Here is a 17,403-nt window from a genome sequence, read left to right as displayed (position 1 = left end):
TCGAATTATATATAGAGTAGCAGCGTAAAGAAAAACATTTGTTTATAGTTTAAATATATCAAGTCTACTTCTAACTATATAAATATTGAAACACATAAATATTGCAAAAGTACAAATAATATTGATTCTTTATTTTATTTAGCATAAATATTGTGTACAAAAAAAATCACTTTTGTTAGCTGATTTATACAAATGTAAATAGAAATTTAGAAATAAATTACAAATATGAAATAAACATTGTATTTCAAAAATTGTGTTGTGTAAATAACTAATAACTAATTCAGAATAAATATTAATAGATTAATATTTCATTGATAACAATGGCAGAGATCCTTAAAAGAAAAGAAGAAAAAAGAATTTTAAAGTCATTTAATTAAACTAAATCGCGCAATATTTACTTTATTGGAAAATAAATTCCATTCAATATGATCTCTAATAAAAGGATTTTCATTTTCCTCTCTAAATTACAATTAGTAAAATTCCACTAATCATGGTTATTTTTCTGGACGACTTTTCTCGGTTTCAATCAGTAAAATTTAAAATGTGACTAAATGTTAGTAAGATTTTACTATATTTTTCAGTAGATTAACTAAAAATAAATATCTAATAAAATTTATTTTTAGTAATATTTATTCATTTATTTTTATTTTTTTAGTCATAAAATTTACTAAAATATATTAGTAAAACTGTTTTATCGACTTTTAATATAACAGTTCTACTAATTGATAGTAAAGTTAATTAATTTTTACTATTTTAGGATTAAAAGTTGCTATAACTATACGATCGAAGTACATTTTTGTAAAAATTAGCTCGAGCGTAGGAAAATTCACTTTAAAAATAGTAAAAGTTAACAGAAATGCGCAGAAGTTCCAAACAATTTTGGTTTTAGTGAAATAAATAGTAAAAGATATACTATATTTTTCTTCGTGTATATATATATTAATTCGCAAACTTAGAGAATATATGAAAGTTAATTAGCTCAATTGTAACTTGAATATTAATAACATATTTTTAATTAGTTAAAAGATAAATTTATCTACTTTATTTTTCCCAAACATAATAAAAAACTCTTTTTTTCAATCAAAACATTCATAATTCTCTTTAACACTTTTAACATAAATATGAGTTAAATTTGAATATAGTTTTTCAAGAACTGGGAAATATTGAAAATACGATTAGATTTTTTTGCTTTGATAGTAAACTTTTTTCTTAAGTACAGTGCAAATAGGAAACAAATATTTATTACAAGGTGTTATAAGAAAGTGAATCTTAACCTTTTTAAACTGAAGAAAACCTAGAAGTTAGAAGGGAATATTTGAGAAGACTTTCAAGGTACCATTATGCAATGCTCACATGCATATTGTATACACGACACCTTTATCGATATATACATACATTTATATTAGATACACTATTGATTCAAATGAATATATACATTTTTGATTCAAGTAAATATTTATCTGAAAAGTCAACTCCTGCATTTTCACTATTATAAAAAGAATAATAAGAATTAGACTTTAGATAAATATTCATGCGAAAGATAATATTGTTATTTCTTTCAAAATACTCAGAAAAATTTGTTTTTTAAAATAACCAATTGTCTGAAACAACCAAATTTTTGTTAAATTAACAAAATAAATGTAAAGGTTTATAAATTTGATTCAAGTCCGTAAAATTCCGTTTTTTTTTTAAAAAAGGTCCGTAAAGTCTGTAATTTGAATGAGAAAATGACGAAAAGTTCGTAAATTGTACGATATAATTTGGAGAATCTTGGAGGAATTACAAATGATTCCAGAAATTCAACTATTTTCAAAAGTAATAAAATTCTTCGCAAAAATTCAATTATGTTTAAAATTTTTTTAAATTCTCGTTAAAATTTAAATTATTTTTAGAAATAATAAAATTCTTCTCCGAAATTCAATTATTTTTAAAAATTTTAATAAAATTCTTCGCAAACATTTAATTACTTTCATAAAATGAGCCGTTCGCTCAAAAAACGGTTTAAGTGTTTTTGAGGGATTTTGGAAAATCTTAAAATTAACATTCATTTATGAATTATGAGTCATTTAAAGCATTATTATTTAACTTAATAGATTTTCGTTTAAACAATTTCAATCAAATATTATAATTTAGATGTTGATTAATACGATGGTAAGCGTCTTTTGAAAAACGGCTTAAATCGAATTAAGCCGTTATTCGAGCGAACGACTCAAATAATAAAAATTCCACAGGAATTCAATTATTTACAAATTTTCTTTAAATTTCTTCGCAATAATTCAATTATTTTCAAAAATAATTGAAAAAAAAAATAATTCTTAAAAATTTTATTAAAATTCGTCAAAAAATTCTATTGTTCAAAATTTGTTGATAACATTATTTATGATATTTCAATTTTTAGAAACATTCAATTGTTCAATAAATTATTTTTTGCATTACAAATTATCGCGCAGAAATTAAATTATTTAAATAATTTAATTTAATTATCTAATAAAAATTGATTTAAAAATGAATTTTAGTTGAAATTTTATTATATTGAATATTAAGAGAATTTTAGGATAAATTTTTAGAAATAATTGAATTTAGAAAAGATTTAATTTTAAAAATCGGCAAAATTTTAATTTACCTAATTCAATTATTTAAAATAAATTTAATTATTTTCATAAATAAAAAAAATTTCACAGAAATTCAATTTATTTACAAATTTTACAAAAATTTCTTCGCAAAAATTTTATTATTTTGTTAAATAATAACATTTTTACAGTTATTCAATTACTTTCACAAATTATGAAACTCATCGGAGAATTTCAATAATATTTTCGAAAATTTTACTAAAAAATTTCAATTATTTCTTCACAATAATTCAATTAATTTCAAAAATTTCAATTATTTTCGAAAATTTTACTAAAGAATTCAATTATTTCTTCGCAATTTTCATAAATAATAAAATTTTTTAGGAATTCAATTATTTTTATAAATAATAAAACTCATCGCAGAATTTCAATTATTTTAAATCGAATTCCTCGAAAAATGTAATTATTCTTAAAAAATTAAAAGAAATTCTCGTCAAAAATTTCAATCATCTTCATGAATAATAAAATTGTTCTCCGAAATTCAATAATGTATTTTCAAAAATTTCAATAAAAATCTTGGAAAAATTCCAATTAATTTCAAAAATTTCCTTCAATTCAATGATTTTGAATATCTTTTTATAAAATTTTCCAAAAGAATTCAATTATTTAAAAAAAATTTAATAAAATTGTACGCAAAATTTTAATTATTTTCATAAATAATAAAAGTCTCATAGAAATTCAATTATTTACAAACTTTTTATAAATTTCGTCGCAAAATTCAATTATATTCGCATAAATAATCAAACTCCTCGAGAAACGTAATTATTTTTAAGAATTTAATTAAAAAATTCATCGAATGAATTTAATTATTTAAAAATTTGCTGATAAAATTCTTTATGAGAATTCAATTTTAAGGAATACTTAATTATTTAATAAATGATTTATTTTTGTAATGAAATAATAATAAATACCAGTATAATTTTCTAATAAAAATTGATTTAAAAATAAATTTCAGTTAAAATTTTATAGATAATAATTAAATATTAAAAGCAATATAGTGTGAATTTTTAGAAATAATTGAATTTTGAAATTATTATTTTTTTTATTTAAATACCTAATTGAATTCTAGTAGGATTTTCTAATAAAAATGGATTTTCATTATTAGAAATAATTGAATTTTGAAATTAATTTTTTTGAAAAAGTTTAATTGAATTTTTTTCATATTATTTCAAGTTTTTATTTTCTAATGTATATTTAATATTGAAGAATTTACGAATAATTGAAATTCGTAAACTTGAATATTGTAAACAAATGAATTTAAAAATTGTCAAAAAACTTTTTCGAAAATAAATTGCTTTAAAGAAGAATTTTAGTTAAAAATTCTTAAAAATAATAATTGAATTGAAATGATGAAAATAATTTTTTGTCCGTAAAGTCCGTATTTTAAAATTTTGAAATACTTTCACTATACAGTTCGAACCTTGATAATCTAAAAATAAGGTTCATGCAACAAAATAGAGTATTTGATGTAAACGTAATTTTTTTCTGAGGTAGAACAAAGAATTGATACCAAATGAAGAAATGAAAATCTGATGGTTCTATATTAATAATCCGTTTCTCCTATATTTTATCTTAAAAAGCACTCCACTTCTATTTATCAAATAACAAAGTTAGCAACCGAATTCTAAAAGATAATCGTAAAATTCGAACATCTTCAAATTCTACATATTTAATGCCATTTAATCTTTCGTAAATATCCACTTCTAAAGTGCCGATAAAATTCTTCTTTGAACAAATTCATTGAATCAAAGAAATAGTCCTTTCTTTAAAAAACCCCTAGCCTTCAAAAATGAGAATATCAGATAAATATCCATTTCCAGTGAAACTTTATAGATTGAAAAAAATTCCGAAATGAAAAAGCAACTTTTTAAGGGATCATTTAATATCTATAGAGCGCATCACATTTTGATGATACAAGTTGATGATGAAAGGTCAGTGCTCTATTGGACAATCATGTTATCGTCTCTATTTCGAAAGGAGCTCCTCTTCTTACATGGAATTGGAACATTTGACAATAAAAAAAAAGGAGAAAAAAAATTGTATATTTGAAAGGTACTCTTGGAGAGGACTCGAGACTCGAAAGTCAAAGGGGCACCACAATGAAGTGGAGCCACGCCTTAGTACGGCAATCGAGCAGATTTGTTTGATACAAATAAAAATTTATTCGGACCGTGCGCTGCCGATTGCACATATAGGAAAGAACCGAGAGTGGCCCATCCAAGTAAATTTGACGTTAAGCAAATAAACACATTGAGGTCGGCAACTTTTGAAGTGGTCCCGTTGACAGGACCAAGCAAACCGGTGCTCCATTGTCGGCACCTTTCCCGGCCCCAGCAGGGTGTATTGCGAGCTGCTCCCTTTTTCACATTTCCCCTTCCCCTCTCTCCATTCTGTGAGTCGACGTTTTGACTCCTCGAAATCAAGGATTATTCTCACTTTACACATCTCTTGCTGTCTCTTGCCAGAAAGAGCAATAACAAACTTCATCTTGTTATAACACTGATCTTGTGAAAAGGGACACATTATACCCCTCCTACATTTGCCTTTATATGCGTGTATACAAAAATAAAATCGGATGATATTCTCTATGTTGTCGGCGAGTGCAAGTGATCATAGTCTGACAAACCAATCTTGCTCAATGGGAAAGTGAATTTCAGAGAAATAGAGGACTACGGCGACTCAATGTCTACCGATGAGGACCAGAGGACGAACAGACGAACACAGTTGGCCTCTTAATCGATGACGACTGAATTTGCAAACGTCGAACGGCATTAAGGAGATGCTATTGTTGTTTGTTGCCAGTCATGCATGGACACACAATGCCAACGATTTGTTCGTCCAGGATAGACCATTTCTTTTACGACTTTAGATCACTTTTTTTTGTGTAACTTTCAGGAATGTTATATACTGCACGCACAATGGAAAACATTCTCTTCCCAATAAGATTGTTTGACTCTCTACGCATGTAATTGATCTTGGCAACTGAATGACGAAAGTAAATAAAGATTTCGTTTATATAGCACAAAGGAACTAATTCATCAACTTCGGTTCTTATTTTTTATTGTAAACAATAAATAAACACAAATAATTGCAGAGATGTTGTAACTTAAAGTTAATATAATGGTCACTCAGTTTTCTGTTCAGTTTTTACTTACTTAAAAAGGGTTATTTTAAAATGTGCTTTTTCGTTTTTTCAGTGAGTTAAATTTATAAAAATATATGTGTAATTTTAATGATCATTATTATTACAAGCATTGTAATAAGTGATTAACTCTGGAAGAATCAACGATGGGGTATTTTGTCACCCCAAGAAAATTTTAAATTACGACTCTGATCAAATTTGTTTTCCTCTTAATATATAAAACTAGCAACAATTTTCTAATTTCTTACTTGTTTTTCTAAATAAAATTAGAAATTTAAAAAATAAGAATTTAAAAATTTTTAATTCCAATTTTTTTTCTTGAAAATAAAATATGAATTAGAATATAGTTTTAATCTTTTAATACTATTAAAACTATAATAATAATATTAATATATATAAGAAGTTACATATTTTACTAATAATAATAATAATATATTCTGAGACAGGAAATTCAGGGAAAAGTCAAGGATTTTTATTAAAAGTAATAGAAAATATTAAATTTTTAGATATTTAGTAAAAAAATTATGAATTTTGGTGACTTTTTTTGTTTGTCTTATAAACTATGAAATTACCACAAACTCTAATACAAAACCTTCAAATTTTTCTATTTCTGACAATAATTTCCATTTAAATAACTTAATTCTTGAAGAAATATTAAAAAATTATTATACTTGTAAATTATGTAATGAATAATTTTACTTAAATATTTCAAAATTAATTAAATTTTAAAAGAGTTGTATTTATTTAAAACACAACTCATAAATAGATGAACTTCAATAAGAGTAGGATTAAATTTTAAATTTTAGAAAATTTCAATTTTAAATAAATTTAATTAGAAATTTTGAAGCACTTAGATTTTTGAAAAAACTCAATAATTCACATTCTTCTAAAATTATTAAAAATAATTTATAAATTTATATAGAAGAATTTTTGTTAAAAACGCTAAAAAAATTGAATTTTGGAGAAGTTACAAACGATTGTAGAAATTCAATTATTTTCACAAAATTTCTCTGAAATTCAATTATTTTCAAATATTTAATAAAATTCTCGTCAAAATTTCAATTATCTTTGTAAATAATAAAATTTTTCTCTGAAATTCAATTATTATCAAAAATTATAATAATTTCTTCGCAATAATTTAATTATTTTCATAAATAATAAATTTTTTTTAGGAATTCAATTATTTTTATAAATAATAAAACTCATCGCAAAATTTCAATTATTTTTAATAAAATTTTAATCGAATTCCCCAAAAAATATATAATTATATATGTATTCTTAAATAAATTTTTAAAAATTCTTATCAAAATTTCAATTATCTTCATGAATAATAAAATTTTTCCCTGAAATTCAATATTTCTTTGAAAAATTTCAATAGAATTTCTTGTCAAAATTTCCAATTATTTTTAGAAATTTCCCCTAATTCAATTATTTTGAAAATCTACTAATTTAATAAAATTTTCCAAAAGAATTCAATTATTTAAAAAAAGTTAAAGAAAATCTAGGAAAACGTTGAATTATTTTCATAAATAATAAAATTAATCGCAGAATTTTGATTATTTTAACACAATTTTAATCGAATTCCTCGAAAAATGTAATAAATGTCAAAAAATTTAAAAAAATATTCGTCAAAATTTCAATTATTTTACAAAATTTTAATCAAATTCTTGTTAACATTTCAATTAATTTCAAAAATGTTCTTCAATTCAATGATTTTGAATAGTTACTAATTTAATAAGATTTTCCAAAAGAATTTAATTATTTAAAAAAATTTTAATAAAATTCTACGCAAAAATTTAATTATTTTCATAAATAATAAAAATTTTATAGAAATTCAATTATTTACAAACTTTTTATAAATTTTTTCGCAATAATTAAATTATTATCATAAATATAATCAAACTCCTCGAAAAATTTAATTATTCTTAGAAATTTTATTGAATTTCGTCGAAAGAATTAAATGATTTAATAGTTTGCTGATAAAATTCTTTATGACAATTCAATTTAAAGAAAAATTCAATTATTCAATAATAGATTCTCTATTTATGTATATTTATAATTTTATATAATTGAATTCTCGTAGAATTTTCTAATAAAAATTGATTTAAAAATGAATTTCAGTTAAATTTTTAGATTTATTAATCTAAAAATAGTAACAGTGTTTAAAATAAAATAAAAATAAAAAATTTTTAAACCGAAATTTAAACCTTGTATATCGGTAAAAAAATTACAAAGTAAAAAAATATTTGTACATTTTACATTTTGGGTATTGTGTATCAGACAAATATATACATATATAGAAGAATAAATGTCTTTGGGATTGACAATGCAGGCGCAGTAGCCACTCTCTAAATGACCAGCTGTATAATCTTTTGACACAACTTGACTTTAGCATAAAAGGAGAAAACATCCGTATTTCAGTAAATTTAAAGAAGTCATGGCATAATGGAGACTAAAAGCTGCTCCACACTCACTAATCGATAGTTCTGTCATTCTTTGCGCGAACCCTTTCACATTTCATGCCATTTTACGATTCCTCGTCGGTTCGTTGCTTCTTCATTCTTGGAAGCTTGTTACTTTGATCCGAGAGCTCGTTTGCATAAAATTACAATTTCCCGGCAAATAACGACCGGCAAATTATTCAAATTTTCACAAAGTAATCTTCTGATCATTACTGATGCGTCAAAAAGGCAGCTTGCAAATGCGATTTATACATGAAAGCGCGACTCATTTCATTATTCTATATAATATACAAATTTTTAATAATAGAACATTTTTCGCATCCTTATGATTTATAAAGGCAGATTTTTCGCATTTTCATGTTTTACGTCTTGAAAGTAAATTTATTTTATTCAAGTATAGCGTTTAATTGTACTATTACTGACTGTATACGATTTTGGAACATTAATCCTTCGATGTAATATTTGAATCCTTCTTCAAGTTTTTATGAATACAAAAGTATTGCTGATTATTTTAATCCATTTTGCAGTTAAAGTAATTCCCTCATAATTTTTTGTAGGAAAAACATTCATATTTAAGAATTTTCAAAGTTTAGCCTTAAAGTTAAATCATAATTTATAGTCTATAGAATCAGAATGTTGATTGATTGAGTAAACTCCCACTTTTTAGCCATAAAAATTAATTTTGAATACAGCGGATGTTGGATATAAATAGGGTAAAACTCTTCACCTTAGTCTCACGTACTGCAGTCGAGTACAATGGTAAAAAGTAAGTGGTGTCTACTGAGATTCCTATTGTTAAGCTCAAGACTCTTTAGAGATATTTAGACACACTCTGTTATAAAATAAGTCGCAGATGTGTGAATTTTGGAGTCATTTTTGAGTCACCTATAACTATAAGACCACCTCAGGTGAGATGAAGTCTATAAATTCGGCACGGTTTTTTGTCGCTACTAAACATTAAACACACTATGAATGTATAGTTTTCGTATATAAAGATTTCGCCCATTAGAGACTCACATGTCTAAACGGCTAACAGGCGCGAAGGGCTGTCCTGTGACCAATCGCAATTCGGCATGAGCATCCTTTCATAACTTGAGCTCTCAATCTGTTTCCATTTATTACTTTTCGAAAGTATCTTTTGCGTTTACAGCGTATATATATTATCCACTAATACTTTATATCTAAATCTGAAGGAATTAAGAAATCTACGTTATCAATAACAATAATTTCAGTTTTTTAAAATTGTTTCTTTTATGAAAAAACAATTAAGTTAATGGAAACAAAAAAAGTAATTATTAACTGTAATAATCTGATAATTCTGAACATATTCCCCCAAAATTTGTATTTTGAAAAACGACGCCGGTCTTGACAATTTTTTTTAACAATTTTAGGAATCGATTATCAAATTGGAGTTTTTTTTATTAAAGAAGAACTTTTTCCGAAACACAGAGGTACTCAGAACTTTTTTGGAATTTATTTTCGATTCAGAAAAAATTTGTAGTTTGAAAAACGACGCTGGTCTTATAAATTTATTTTCACAATTTTTGGAGTCGAATATCAAATTTGGTCTTTTTTTCATCAAATTAGAGTTTTTTTTATTAAAGAAGAGCTTTTAGCTATATATAGCATCTTTGAAAATGTGAATTTTTTATACTTTATTTCAAAAATTTGAATAAAATTATTTCTAAAAATTCATTTACATTCAACATAATCTCAATTAAATTCCTCCAAAGAATTTAAATTTTAATTTAAACAATTATATTATTTTTCAAAAATTTTAATGAAAATCTTAGCAAGATTTCAATTATTTTCATAAATAACAACATTTCTCAAAGAATTTCAATTACTTTTAAAAATCTTAATAGAATTTTTTCATATAAAAATCCAATTATTTCATAAAAAGAAAAATTCTTTTGAAGATTTCAATTATTTTTTTAAATAATAAAATTGTTCCGAGGATTTCAATTATTTTCAATTTTCATTAATAGAAAAATTCTTCGGAGGATTTCAATTATTTTCAAAAATTTAAAACATGTTCTTGTCAAGAAATATCCTTTCGAAGTAAAATTAATAGCAAAAATTAAAATTACTTTTTATAAATAATAAACTTCTCCTGATGAATTCAATTATTTTATAAAATTATTTTAGAAAATTGTGAAAAAATTCTGAGATAAATTCAATTACCTATTTTATAAAATTATTTTAGAAAATTGTAATAAAATTCTGAGATGAATTCAATTATTGTTAAAAATTATTTTAGAAAATTGTAATAAAATTCTGAGAAGAATTTAATTATTTTCCACAAATTTTAATAAAATTCAATAATTAAATATTTAATTTCAATTATTAAAAGAAACACGATTATTTTAAAACCTTGAAAGAAATTGTTCATAAAATTCAATTACTGTCAAAATTGCCAAATTTGAATTGAAATTATTAAAGAAACTCTATATTATTTAAAAGAAATTAAAAGAAATTCTTCAAAAGGATTTAATAAGGATTTTGAAAAATTTTAATAAAATTCTTGTCTATAAATGTAATGTAGAACATTTATTTGAGTGTCTATAATAATCGTTAAAGTGAATGAAAATATTCTTTAGGGACAGGGAAAAAGTCAAAATTATGTTTAGATATCAGGGAAAAACAAAATTAAATTTTGGTGGCAACCGTGTAATAGTTTACAAGAAAAACATATTTTTTCAAAAATTTTGGAAATTTCTTCTTCAGTTTTAATTTAATTAAAGGAAATTATTTTGAAGTTTTTTACAATGTTATTGGAGTAGAAAGACAAAGATATTTGAACTAATAATAAAAGAACTGTTTTTAATTAAACTACAAAAAATACTTGATCCTTCTATTCACCTGCATTTCCAATGTAAAGATCCTAAGTACCCCTAATATCTCATAATTTTCTCGAATCAGATTTAAAATATCTCAAGATCCTAATCGTTGATGCGTGCCATGACCTCCGGACAAAACGCATCCAAACTCCACGTGCGTCATGTGTATACACACGTACACATGAATATAGAGAAAGAGAAACCTAAAAAGTCATATGCCACAAAATTCAGAATGATTCAGAAATGATCTAAAAGAAAAAGGAGAGAAATCAGATGAAGAAGAAGAAGAAGAAGAAGGAGTCTGGATCTCGTTCGTGATTGAACCCTCCTGCATTAAAAAAAGGAACACTGTGGGTACACGAGACCACGAAACACAATGTCCTTACACCGCACTGCTTCTCAACAATAAAGGGACGTTATAGGATTATTTATATACCCTTACGCGGACGCGACAACGTTTCACGTGTGGATATCATCATAATGGTCGGTAGGAGAGAGAAAAGAGAGAGAAAAGAGAGTCGACGTCGACGTTGATATTCTGACGTTCTGGCACGGGCACGGGCCATCTGGCCCCGGTGCTGATTCTTCTGTATCTTTCCCTATGTATAACGGGGCGGCGTACTTTTCGAGAAGTCATTCGCGTGGAAATGTTGCTTTGATTAATGGCACCAAAAGAATTGTCACTTTTCAAATTTTAACGAATAAGAACGTGTACGATGAATTCAGACTTCTACGTGGTTTACCACAAGAGCTTCTTTTAGTTTATTTAGAGACCAGCTCTTCCACACACTGTAAAAAATATTGGTAAATTTTCCTAACATTTCTTAGGTAATTTCTCTTATAATTTTGGGTAAAGTCGTTTTACCCAAAACTTTTGGTAATTCTACCAAAATTGTGAAATATTACCTAAATAAATTGGAAAATTTTCCTAAAACTTGGGTAAACTCTTGGGAAAATTTCCAAATTTTGTGGGTAAAGTCATTTTACCCAAAGATGTTGGGAATTCTACAAAAATTGTGAAATATTACCTAATTAAATTGGAGAATTTTCCTAAAGCTTGGGTAAACTCTTGTGAAAATTTTCAAGGTTTTGTCACATCTGGTTCATCTTAAGATGGCCAGCTAAGGCCTTTTTGGCGTCCTTTTTGGCGTCAGTTGCTCTGCAGCATTTACTAGAGAAGCTACATCCGCGCGTGAAGGTTTTCTTGTTTTTACAGTGTTTTTAATAAAAAATGTGGTTTTTAATTGAAAGTAAATGTATGTGTGATGTTATATTTTATAAATAGTGAATAATAGTGAATTTTTTAATTAATTAATCTGCTTGTTTGTATTATCTGTTATTTCGACGATTGTTAATTTCTTGTTATAAGTAGATTAATAATAAGTGTTGATAATGATTAATCTAATATAATATTCATACTATTTTATTATTGTTTTTCATAACTATTTATTATTGTATATGAAAACATATTTTGTAAAATAGTTTTGTATTAAAACATATTTTATATGAAATAAAAAGAATCACTATAATCTGCAATTATTGTTTAAAATTATATTAGTGAATTTTTTTAAATTGCGGATGAAAAATTAACTATTCCATTTCATCACTTATGTATTTTCTCAAAATGTTTAGATTAAAATTTATCACAAGTCTTGAATTTCTCCAAAAATTTCATGGGTATTTCTACACATAACTTTGGACAAAAGTACAAAAATTTGTGTAATTTTACCTAAAAATTTTTGGGTATTTTTTCCAAAACTTTTATAAAAGATACCAAAATGTTTTTATTTTTACCCAAAACCTTTTAGGTATTTCTTCCAAAATCTTTGGGTAAAATCACTAAAACTCTTGTGCATTTTTACCTAAAACTTAATAGGAATTTTTTCAAGAAATTTTGGGTAAAACTTCCAAAAATCTTGTGTATTTTTACCCACAAATTCTTGGTGAAAATTACTTCCAAAACATTTTTGGTAAAATTACCCCAAAAATTTTTTACAGTGCATATACACATAAAGCGTCCAAAATGTCTGCTATAAAAAATATTTATACTTCGAACCCAAACTTTAAAATACTCTTCAGATTCTGTCGTTTTTAGTCGAAGCTTAAAATTGCGAATTGTATTTCAAGAAAATACTTTAATTTAACAAATTTTATTCTAATATATCTTGCATATTTTAAAAATATTTTTCATGCATTTTATTTTTACGTTTACAATATATCATTTTGTTGCAATCACAATTTTTCAAAGGATATCATCAAATTAAGACAAAAATGAACTCTTCGCAAAGCTTTTGAATTCTTTTCTTTTTTGTCTCAATTTGCTATCTTTAAAAAAAACTTTGATAAGAAACACTTTATTAAGCAAAACATATTTTCAAGGACAAAAAATGGTTTTAATTTTAAAAAAAATTATTGGGTTTTACTTTAACATCGAAATAGATTAAAATATTTTGTAATGATTTAATCTTTATCAAGAATTAAAATAATCCATTAGAATAAAGAATTAAAATAATACAACAGAAGATTTTTTTTCAAAAATGGTTAAAAATGATTTGATTTAGAGACATATTTTTATAATAGAAAAAATTAATCCAAAAATGGACTATTTTAATTACTTTTTTTTGGGTGTAAATTCAATCTGAAAAGTTTTTAAATTTTACCCGATTTAAAGTTTACTATATGTTTATTATGAAATTTATTTCAATTTAAAGAATATTTTATTCTAACTATAGGTATATATAATAAATAATGAAAATACTTTTCTGAAAAAGAATCCAAGATTTCTTCTTAAATAAATCATTTTAATTAATTTTAGTTTTTCATTTATTCTTTATTGAGCTAAGTTACTGAAATATAAATAAAACTTCGAAAATTGTTTTGAAAATTTTAATTTTTGATAAATTAAAATGAAACATTCTGATGAACTTTGTTTTTTGAAAATTTTGATACCAAATGGTTTAATAATAATTCGTTTAATTTTTGAATACATACATTAAATTAAAAAATTTCTAAATAATTAAAATATTATAAAATTTAGTTGAAAACAAATGAGTTTTATAGACGTATTTTATCAAATGAACTTTCCTTTTTTGAATAATTGAATTCTCAAAAAATTTACTTAAAAAAATAAATAAAAATAATTGATAATAGAAAAGAATTTTAAATATTTCCAAAATGTTTAAAAACATAATTATTTTCTAATAAAATTGGAGTTCCAACAAATTGGAAAAATTTTCTAATTCAATGGATTTTAAAAGAAAATTTCGAAAATAAATCCCAAATCCTGTTGTAAATATCTCCAAATGTTTTGAGAAAATTGTTAGTTAAATATTCTAGAAAATAATTGATTTTTGAAAAATTGAAGTTTAAATTTTTAGAGATAATTAAATTTTAAGAGATTTGAAACTATAATTTTTTTAAATTTGAGTTTTTGTGATGGAAAAATAAATAACTATAAGTATTTAAAATATTGTAACAAAATTACTCAACTATTGAATAATTTAATTTGGAAATTCTAAATTTTTATTTCAAAGCCTACAAAATTATTTATTTATTTTAAATAAAAATTTTATTCACCACAAATAAAAAGACAGTAGAATTACTGTTTCTCTAAAGATATCAAATTGAGACAAAAAACGCTCCGTTTTTTGTCTCAATTCGATATCCTCAGAAAAACTGTGTGATATATAATTATATTTATAAAATAAAGTGACTTTTTCCTCGCGAAATTTATATTGTGTAATTCAAGTAGGGAACGAAAAAAAGAGCCCTTGAAAAGAATAATTGAATATAATTAGAAAAAAGCGGAAGAGAACGCTATAGCCGCTATAGCGAAGCGTCTGCCGCGTATTTGTCGTGTTCTGTAAAATAAATCATGAGTACATTGTGGATTCATCCACGTGGAAGAGCATAATAAAATTTTGCCCGCCATGGCAGGGGCGGTGACTGCGGTTGCACTCTAGTCGCTTTCGAGGGAGGGTCCTAGTCAAGGGCTATTATGGGGCTTGCCGGGGGTTGCTGGAGGTTTCCATGGGTACCCATACGACTTTTTTTCAGGGAACAACTGGGGTTCCACAGTAGCTCAAGGGGATCGTGCTACAACGAGGGTTTTCGCGAGCGGGGCGTGGGACAAAACACCACACACACGTTACATACTATTCTGGGAGAGCAAATTTTATTTATCATATTCTCTAGCAAATATTTTTATCCTCAGAATTTCCATAAAACTGTTACAAGTGGCTCACGAAGTCACAAGTATACACTTGTATTCATGAGAGGGAAATTCTAATTGGCATAAGCTCATTGAGAATTTTATATAAATCTATGCAGGGTTTTAAATATTTTTAGTAACAGTTTTGTTGAAAAATGTTTAAATTAATATTTTTATTATTATTATCATTATTATTTATAATAATCGTCTTATTCGTAACATCAATAATACATTTGTTCACATCTGAAATTAATCATTTTATTTTTTTAGGTTTCCACAGTTGAAATTTAAAGATTTTCAAATTGGTTGGGGTACAGTTTTTCTAAAACGAATTTTCTCTTCTTTTATTTTCTAAAAATTTTTTTTCTAATAAAGGTGAATTTCTAAAAAAACATTTTTCTAATGAAAGTGATTTTCTAAATTTTCTTCTAATAAAGGTCAATTTCTAGAAATTATTTCTTTTTTTAATAAAGGTTATTTTTAAGAAATTTTTTTTCTAACAATATTTAAGTTTTGAGAAATAACAAATGATTAAAAAAATAAAATTTACGAAATTTTTTTTAATTCTTTAAAAACAGGATACTTGAGATTCCTTTAAAAAATTATAATAAAAAATATAAATTATGTACATTTTTTAACAAAATTTAAAAGTAATCTAGTTAAAAATCGTAATTAACAAATAGAAATTATAGGGATTTTCGTCCTAAAGATATTTAAAATTTTCTAAAAAAATGTTTTATAAATAAATTAATTTTGGAAATTTTTGTATAAAAATGATGCAAATTATTATTTTTTTTCAAAGAAGAATAGAATTTCGTTAACAAATTGTGATAAGAAATAAATTTCTACTTCTTAATCTTAATTTTTTATCAATTTTCTAACTTATTTTATCAAAATTATGGAATTTTACAAATTTTATAGGAAGATAAATATTAGAAATCATAACTCTTTAGAAAAACTTGTTTAGAAATCAAAACTTGTTAGAAAAACCTTTTTTAGAAAACAGATTTCATTAGAAATTGCATTTTTTAGACAAAAAGGATTAGAAAATATTTTTTTGGAAAAGTGACCACCTAGTCCAATTACATTCTAATTTTTTTGAATTTTTAAGTATTTTTTTAAAAAAGACTATTTTTAAAAATTGCAAAAAATTTATTTAAAAATAAAATTTATTTCAATAAAATTTGTCGTTATTTCCAAGTGTTTGATTATTTTTAAATCAATTATTTTCGGGAATTTCAATTACCTTGGAAAAATTTCAATTAAAATGTTCAGAAACCCAATTTTTTCAGAATTTCTAAATTAAATTATTCAATGCTTGAGTAATTTTGATAAATTATTATAAATATACTTATTGTTATTTATTTTTTCACAAAGACACAAATTTAAAAAATATTTTCTATAAAATTTGTAATTAAAATTCTTTCTAAATCAATTATTTTTATTTTACTTTTAGTAATTTTGAAAAAGCTATATACGAGAATCTTGATTATCTGAAAATTTTTCAATTAAATATATATTTAAAACTTGAACTAATTTCTAAATAATTTGAATCAAAAGTTTTCATCAGAATTTTTGTAATTTCAATTTAGAATTAGAATTTTCAAAACCGCATTTTCGAAATTTTATGTTTTGAAAAAATTTTAATTCATGAGGAAAATTCTAATTGTCATAATCTCATTAAATTTTTTATGTAATTTTATTATATCTAAAAATTACAATTTTAATTTTTCCAAAATTTAATTATTTTCTAGAATTTTTAATTAAATTCTTCTCTAAATAAAATATTTTTACGTTCAGTAATTTTGAGAAAGCTTAATGAGAATTTAGTTATTCAAAAAAAAGTTCATTTAATAAAATACGTTCAAAATTCAATCATTTTCAACTAAATTTCATGATATTTTCATTATCCGAAAATTTTTCATTTAAATGTATATTTAAAAATTGAACTAATATCTAAATAATTTGAATCAAAAGATTTCAAAAAACGAAGTTCATCAGAATTTTTTTAATTTCAATTATTCAAATTAAAAATTTTCAAAACCATTCTCGAAATTTAATGTTTTAAAAAAATTTTTAATTATTTAAAATCCATTCGATAATGTTGAAAATTACAAAA

General features: G+C 23.8%; 1 protein-coding gene across 3 annotated transcripts in view; it reads right to left on the bottom strand.

Moving 5' to 3' along the window:
• The window catches only part of LOC122501654 (cytochrome P450 302a1, mitochondrial), an 83,035-nt gene that overhangs the window by 12,005 nt on the left and 53,627 nt on the right, over positions 1 to 17,403 (bottom strand). The window lies entirely within an intron of this gene.

This window comes from Leptopilina heterotoma, unplaced genomic scaffold (assembly GCF_015476425.1).
Source record: "Leptopilina heterotoma isolate Lh14 unplaced genomic scaffold, ASM1547642v1 Lhet_212, whole genome shotgun sequence".
NCBI lineage: Eukaryota > Metazoa > Arthropoda > Insecta > Hymenoptera > Figitidae > Leptopilina > Leptopilina heterotoma.
The sequence above is the reverse complement of the archived record's forward strand: the minus strand, read 5'-3'. Positions and strand labels throughout refer to the sequence as shown.